Consider the following 7321-nt stretch of genomic DNA (forward strand, 5'->3'; position numbering starts at 1 on the left):
ATCCTGTCATCTTCCCATTCAGGGAAGAAAGATGTGAGAATCATGCAGATTCAGGAGCAGGCGTTCATGGAAAGACTGAGAGTCTCCTGATCCCAGCATGGATGGTGGCTCCTTCTGGAAGTAGCTGTGTTAGTGGTAGGGTTTATTAGGGCAGTCTATGCCCCTACAACTACCTTATTCTTGCTGGAGGCTGCTTACTTTGTACCTCAGCTCTGCCAAGCAAGTTGCTCATGTGAAAGCTCTTTAATTTCTGCTTTTAAAGTCAAACTAAACCTGTCATATTTGACATCTGTCCTTGGGAGATGAGAAAAGAGCAGCTAGGAGAGCAGCCTCCATTGGTGGCTGTCAGAAAAGGATGTTTGGCTACAATCTAATCATAACAGATATGAGTGAGTCTACACATAGATTGATTAATACTGATTAAGAAGGTGTATCTGGGAACTCTCCCAAAGCTAACTGACAGTGGAAAACAATCTTTTTCAGTGAATTCTCTGGCATGAAGTAATTTGGTTAGCAGAAAGAATGGAAAGATGAAGCAAATCAAGGATGGGAGAACTAAATGGGATTTGAGGTGATGCATTCGGTTCCTGGCTCTCCACAGACTTACAGCTTGATGTTGCCTGAGCTCACCAGTCTCTTTGGACATCCTTTCCAAGTATGTACAGGTATGACAGCGGGAATAACTTTTCTCTCTCCTATTTTTATCAGGATCAGCTGCATTATTCTCTGTTTCCTGTGTGTGTGGCTACAACACACAGTGTATCTGGGAAGCCTTAGCTGGGGTCCCTGGCCAGCTTTGCCACACATTAAAAAACAACAGCAAAAAGGTGGTCAGAAACAAAGGCCAAAGCAGATCTCATTACTTCTTTAGTGGTTCATCAGAAACTAGCCTAAGGCCTGGTGCATGGCAGGCTGTTCCTACAATTCCTCTGAAGGTTGATCTCTTCTGCTCTGTATTCAACTCCATGAATACCACATTCCTCTTTTCATTCCTACTGAGCCTGCCTAAAGACTGACAGCTGTATGGCATACTACTCTTGTCTGTGAAATGGATTATTTTCCACAATGGGCTGAGATGAGATCAGAATAAGGGAAACAAAGTTGGTTTAAAAAAAAAATCAGTCAGCAGTATATTCCCCTCTTTTTTATGAATAATGTATAAATTCATATAGTGGGCCTAATAATTAACATTTTTTGACTTATTATAAAGTGCTGAAGAATGTCTAATGAATACCACATTATCTATTCATTTTAAGTTCAAGTATAATTCTGAGGTATCATTAACTACAGCTTCACCTAACTGTATATATCAGAGTCCATGGGATGTTTTATTTTAGGTTTTAAATCTTTTAATTCAGCTAAAAAGTGACTTTAGTATGTGACTTGATAAATAATGTTAAAAATAGCACTTTTACACTGTAATCATGCCAGGAGAAATGAAAGAGTAGCCGAAGTACAAGAAGTTATAAATTGCAGAAGACATCTATGTCATCTGAAGAAGCAAGGTCTCCTGGCAACATATTCTCTCTTTCTAATTAGTTAAAAGAATTATACAGGCAGAAAAAATGAGCAAGTTTATTGATTATTTTTTTTTTCACATTCCTGCTTTACAATAGTTTTGCTCATTTACTGTATGTAAGAATACTTTGAGTGTGCCTGAGTCCCCTTCATGACTGGGACTAGTCACCACATTTGGTTGTTCTTGGCCTCACCTTGCAGAACAATGTGTCTGTTAATCCCCAGCACCTCCTTAAGAGAGGTTTTAAAGGATGGTTATACTCAGAGAAATGCCTAAACATGCTGCTACTTTTGTTGTCCCTGTATGGTATCTAGTTCAAACGTGCTTTGTAGGTAGCAGGACAATGTTTCTAATTGTCAGCTCTGCATATGTGATAAAGACCTGAAAGCAGAGCTGAGTGTTTTCTTGGCTTACCATCAATAATCGCAAAGGTGCTGACACTGATGCATAGCTGGGGTGGACTGTGTGTGACTGAGTAGGATCTGGCTCTTCTCAGCTGCCGGATGCTGAGAGGATGCTTAACTTCTCTGGTGCGGGTCTTGCAAGGAAGGTGTTTTCCTGTGTGTGGCTGCTGTTTGGGTTATGAGCTTCCCACCGCTGCGTTGCTCAGTGTTTGCAGCCTCGCAAGGGTCACGTGCAGGAGTGACGATCGCTCGCCCTGTGACACAGCACCAGTGGGTCCCAGCACTGGCACCCTAAAGTCGTGCCGCTTACGTGAGCCTCAAGTGCACTTACAGGAATTTGGCCCGTGATTTTCCTGCCTGTTTCGCAGTTGCGTGACAAAACTGGGTCCTCCTGTGAATCTGAGCAAAAGGCAGAAGTAGATTATATTCTGCATGGAGCTATTCTAAGCTATTTAAAAGCGAATAAAAAGCAGCGCAGGGAAACTAAAAATAATACTACCATGCTGTGGAAAGCATGGATGTGCCATGTCAGAAACAGAGTTAGGGAAGAGAAACTTAGCCTGGTCCAGTTCAAGGCAGGGCTGGTTAAATTGATGCTAATGATGGTGCGAAAATGCGCAGCGGGTTTGAAAGCGGCTTCTCCCCGTTCGGTGCAGATGCTGTAACCCCGGGGGCGAGTCGCACCGCTCTCCATCGAACTGAAACCGATACAAGTGGGGCGGGCAGCCCGAGGCCAGCCCGGCGCAGCCCGGGGAAGGGGCGGAACGGCCGCGGGTGCTGCTCCCGGAGGGATGTTGCGTGTTCGCTGCGACCCTCGGGAGCCCCGCGTTGCGCTGGCACCGCGCGCTGCCCCAGCGCGGGGAGGTTCAACGCCGCCTGTTCCCATCCCAGCCCTGCCAGACCCCCTTGGACGGGGCGGCGCCTCCGCAACCCTTTGGGGACGCTCCCTCCATCCCTCTCTTGGCCGTTTTCTTCGGCCGAGATCTCGGCCGCGTGCGCAGCCCCTTCTGGGACCGACAGCCCCCTCCCCGCCGGGGCCTTGCGGGGCTCTGGGGGGTCCCTGTGGCGGCGCGGGCGGGGCTGTCCCGCCGCTGGTCCCGCCGCTGGTCCGGGCGGTGCCGGCGCGGGGGCAGCGGGGCCGGGGCGGTGCCCTGGCGCGGCGCGGCCGCCAGGGGGCGCTGCGGCGTCTCTCAGCGCGTGGCGGGCGGGCGCACCTGCCGCGCGCGGGGCCGGCGGGGGGAGCGCGCGCGGTCCCGGCCCCGCTCCGGTCCCATCCCCATCCCGGTCTCCATCCCGGTCCCGCTCCGCCGCCACCCCACGGGCGGGAGCCGCGCTCCGCGCACACGGGCCGCCCCCGCCCGGCACCGCCGGCCCGCAGCTCCCGCTGCCTCCGCGGCGGGGGGGACGCCCGGCATGGAGACCTAGAGGGGAGCCGCTGGGGAGGTGAGCCCTGCGCGCGGCGCGTCTCGCGGCAGCTCCCTTTTTTAATTTAGAAGGAAAAAAGAAATCTTCCCTCAGAAAAGGAAAAGTTCGGGTGTAAGGAGTGTCCCCCCCCCTTCGGTGCCGCCGCTGCGCGCGGGACGGGGCTGGGAAGATGCGGCTGCCGCCGCATCCCTCCCGCAGCTCCGGAACAGGAGGAGGGAGCCCCGGGGGTCCCGCTGGTGCCGGGGCGCTCCCGAGGGGCTCCGGGCAGGGAACACCCGCAGCTCCGGCTCCGTCCCGCGCTCGCGGGGCCGCTCCTCCCGCGGCGCCGCCGGTCTCGAAGCAGCTGCTCGGGGCCGTGGCCGGAGCCGTCCGTGCTGGTGCGGCCACTCCGCCGCTCCCCGGATCGAGCCCTGCGGCTCTGGAGGCGCCGGGAGGGCTTTTCTGTCACGAAGGGCGGTCTGAGTTAGTACCGAGGGTCTCTCACTCAGCGCCGCGAGCGCTCGTGGGGCTTCCCGGGTAAAGTGTTACTGCCGGGGATTTAAAATAAAAGCACGAGAGCAGTTGCCCTTTGGGATGTTGCAGCGCGGTGGAGCCTGTTGAAGAGGTATCGGTTCTTTGAAGGTTTGGCTGCTTTGAGGTACCGCGGTGGGTCCAGAACACTGGAACTTGAAATCTCTCGCTGCCTCCGAAAATTCCGTGGCAAATAAGGCTGCTCTGGTTTCTTCTGGGGTCTGACGGAAACCTGCTAAAGGGCGCAAAACCTGTCTCAAACAATTGATTCAGCGGGTGTTTTTAAACAGCCTTTCCCTAGGCTGCTGTCTCTGCTAGGATTCGAAGAATCAAAAGTTTCTGGTAGAAAATGCCGTAAGCTGCGGTTTCTCAAAGTTACAGTAAGGTCTGTGTGCTTTGGGCAATTTCTGCTTCTTTTGGATTAAGACACAAACTTAGGTTTGTACTGCGAGGAAAAACCCATCGTGGTAGGAGACAGCACTTTGTCGTGCTCCTCGGCAGTGTTTATGTTGTCTTGTTTTTATCCTGATTATTTAAAATATATGTGTAGATTTTTAGTGCGTGTGTGCGGTTTTTGGGTGTTACAATATTACCATCAGAATGTGGATAGTTTTGAGGTTTTTCGGAGTATTCTTAGAGGTGGGTGCAAGGCGAGGTGACCTGCTGGGGGAGGAGGGAAAGGCAGTGGGCAAGGGCTATTTCAGGGTGCTCAGGTGCTGCGTGATTATGGTTGCATTCACACCTGAGAGAAGCACTGCCCCAAATGCTTGCCGTCCGTGCCTAAAAGGGGATGTTATTCCTCGTCAGAGATAAAACTGTGTGGCTGCCTGACAGTCTGTGATATCTGTAAGAGCAGGTGACTGCCTGCCCTGCTTCTGTGTAGTGCATGGGAAGGGACTTCCCTCCAGAGGCAGGAGCGGGCCAGCCCTGAGGAGGACATGGTGTCTGAAAGGCTTTGCTCGTGCCAGACCCGAGGCAGGAGGTAAGTCTGGGGGGCAAGCTGCCTGACAGCGAGTCAGTCTCTTGCTTTGCAATAGAGTGACTGCAGAGGAGACAGTGGAACCCGCTAGGATTTGGGATTTTGGGCTCCCTAAGCCAGCAGGGTGCAATGCATGTGCAGTAAACATTAGAAGTAAAGAGTTCTGGCAGTTCACCAAGGCACAGTCAGTGTTCATAAGGATTTGGCGAGTCTGTGGTTAAGCAAGTGTTGTGCAGGTGATGTGCAGGATGGCTTTCTGAGAAATTACTAAGGATTGCATCCTTGTGAGGATGTTTCTCTGGGCATAGGAGACCTCTTGCAGTGGGAGGACTGGGGCATGGTCCGACCTCCACGCAGAGTGCTTGTGTTGCTAGGCAGCAGCTTGCACCTCCAGTGTGCTCCAGATCCGAATCTGCGAGGGGAGTCCTTCTTCTACTGAACTAAAGCTTTCTAGCTGGTGATCAAGGGTGTTGGAAAGCACATATCCTGCGTGCCTGGGTGTGTGCACTTATGGCCCACACCTGGGTACCAGGGAGGGATGATCAGCTGGGAACGTTCAGCTAGCTGATAACAAGACTTCCTTGTACTCACCCCCCTGCTTGAGCTGCAGGTGAGCACAGGAGAGAGAGGAATCTTTGGTTGTTCCCTTTGTAAGGCTCAGGAGTTCTCTGCAGACCACTCTTTTACTTTCACATTGCTTAGAAGCTCATAGGAGGTTCATCTTCAAATTGTTTTGTGATTGATGCTTTACCAGCAAAATCGGGAGGGAAGGGGAGAGAAAAGGGAGGAAGATTTGCTTGCATAAGTAAGAAAGGCCAGGTGTGCCACATTAATGCACTTAGCGAGTTTGAGTCAATTTTGGTGGATGCCATGCAATTGCTGGAGCCTCTGTGCATACGTGGCATCAGCCAGTGTTGTCTGAACTGCTCCGTGTCTCGCAGAGCAGAGCGATGGAAAGCCTTTTAATCTTCAGAGCTGCTGGTCTGATGGCTGCACTTTGAAGCAGTGCAGTAGCTGAAGCTGTTGGAAACCAATGTGGGGGGACTGACCATTCTCCAAACAGAAGTCAGATCAAAAAAGAGCCTGTGAGTGTCTGGAGGGATTCATAGGCTGGTGGGGTGAAGGTGAGCTCAGCAGAAAGGCTGTTCTTGTGGTACAAATCATTTCTGATCAGGCAGAGATTGGTGGTGTGGGAGACGGAGGAGGAAGTTTCCTGATTTGATGGAGATTGGAGGCCTCAGAAGAAGCTGGACTTCGCAGCCTTAAGCCCAGATGAGGCTGCAGAGGAGTGTGGAAGCAGAGGCAGTTAGGAGCACACTTATTGGGCTCAGGATCTCATGGGTGTTGTCCCTTGCCACCCTAAGCTTGAGCCATGGAGGGTTTAGGATTTTGGGAGCTGCAGGGCAGCTGCTGGGGACAGTTCCCGGCAGAGGTAATGGGCAGCTTGTGTATGGAGCAGTGTGTGTGAGGAGCCCAGCAGAGATGCAGACAGGCTGCTGGAGAGCAAGGAGGAGGGAATGGGGACAGCATGTGAGGCCCATACCCCTTGGCGTGCTCTGCCTGCTTGGACGTGACGGGAGCATCCAGGCTCTCAGGCTGGGATGTGTCTGTAAGGGGATTTGGTTTGTTTGCATAAGCAGAGTAATTTTTACCCTGACTACAGCTGTTTCCTGGGAGAGAAGGGTACATGTTACAGTAATCAGTTAAAGCTAAGGAGAACAGTGTCTTCCACGTGGCATTTGGAAGGGAGAGGCTGTTAGTTCAAAATTTTCTATGTCCTGAGTTGTGGTGCCCTTGTGGGACCAGAGGTGGAGGAAAAGTTCCAAGGAGCATGTGCAGGCAGCCATCCCTACTGGCTGGGGGCTGGCTGAGGTGGGAAGCTGGCAGGGATGGCTGGGGCTGGTGGCCTGGACCTGTGCATCTGAGGGAAAGGGCTGAGAATTTGTACTCACCGTAAGAAGTACAAATAAAGCATTTATAATGTATGGACTTTTCCTGCTCTCCAAAACATTCATGCTCTGAATAATCTCTCACTTCAAACTCAAGCACAAACTGAAAATATCAAGGGATGCTAAATCGTGAACAACTATTAAACAGCCTTAAAGGGCTGTATGGGAAACCATGTCTGCTCGTCATTTCTAAGCCTTCCTCAAACAATGTGAACTATTTATCAGGAGGTCTTTAGTGCTGGAAAGGGGAGTGAACATTTAAAGTGTATTGCAAAATAAAGAGGCACTTTAAGAGGCAATTTGCTTTTCAGAATGTCAAACTAAACATAAATCTTCCTTTAAACAGCCTTGAAAAGGAGACAGAGGGAAGAGATCTTGCCCTTGCTGAAAATAAATAGGATCTCTTTGCTAGCCTTGATGGTCAGGGTTTCCTCTGGCATCTGGTACTAGTTTCAGGTAAACCTTCCTGGAATAGGTGGTGGACTGAGGGATGGGTTATGTTCAGTGACAAAGCTGGTGAGAGAGAGACTGTGTG

General features: G+C 51.4%; 1 protein-coding gene across 1 annotated transcript in view; it reads left to right on the plus strand.

Annotated features, from left to right (window-relative positions):
• Window positions 1-4673: 4673 nt before the first annotated feature.
• IL1RAPL2 (interleukin 1 receptor accessory protein like 2) overlaps window positions 4674-7321 on the plus strand; it is a 367348-nt gene continuing 364700 nt past the window's right edge. Inside the window, 1 exon segment of the mRNA XM_017819967.1 lies at window positions 4674-4840. The gene's annotated coding sequence lies outside the window, so the exon portion shown is untranslated.

This window comes from Lepidothrix coronata, unplaced genomic scaffold, assembly GCF_001604755.1.
Source record: "Lepidothrix coronata isolate B3197 unplaced genomic scaffold, Lepidothrix_coronata-1.0 Scaffold2, whole genome shotgun sequence".
Classification (NCBI taxonomy): Eukaryota; Metazoa; Chordata; class Aves; order Passeriformes; family Pipridae; genus Lepidothrix; species Lepidothrix coronata.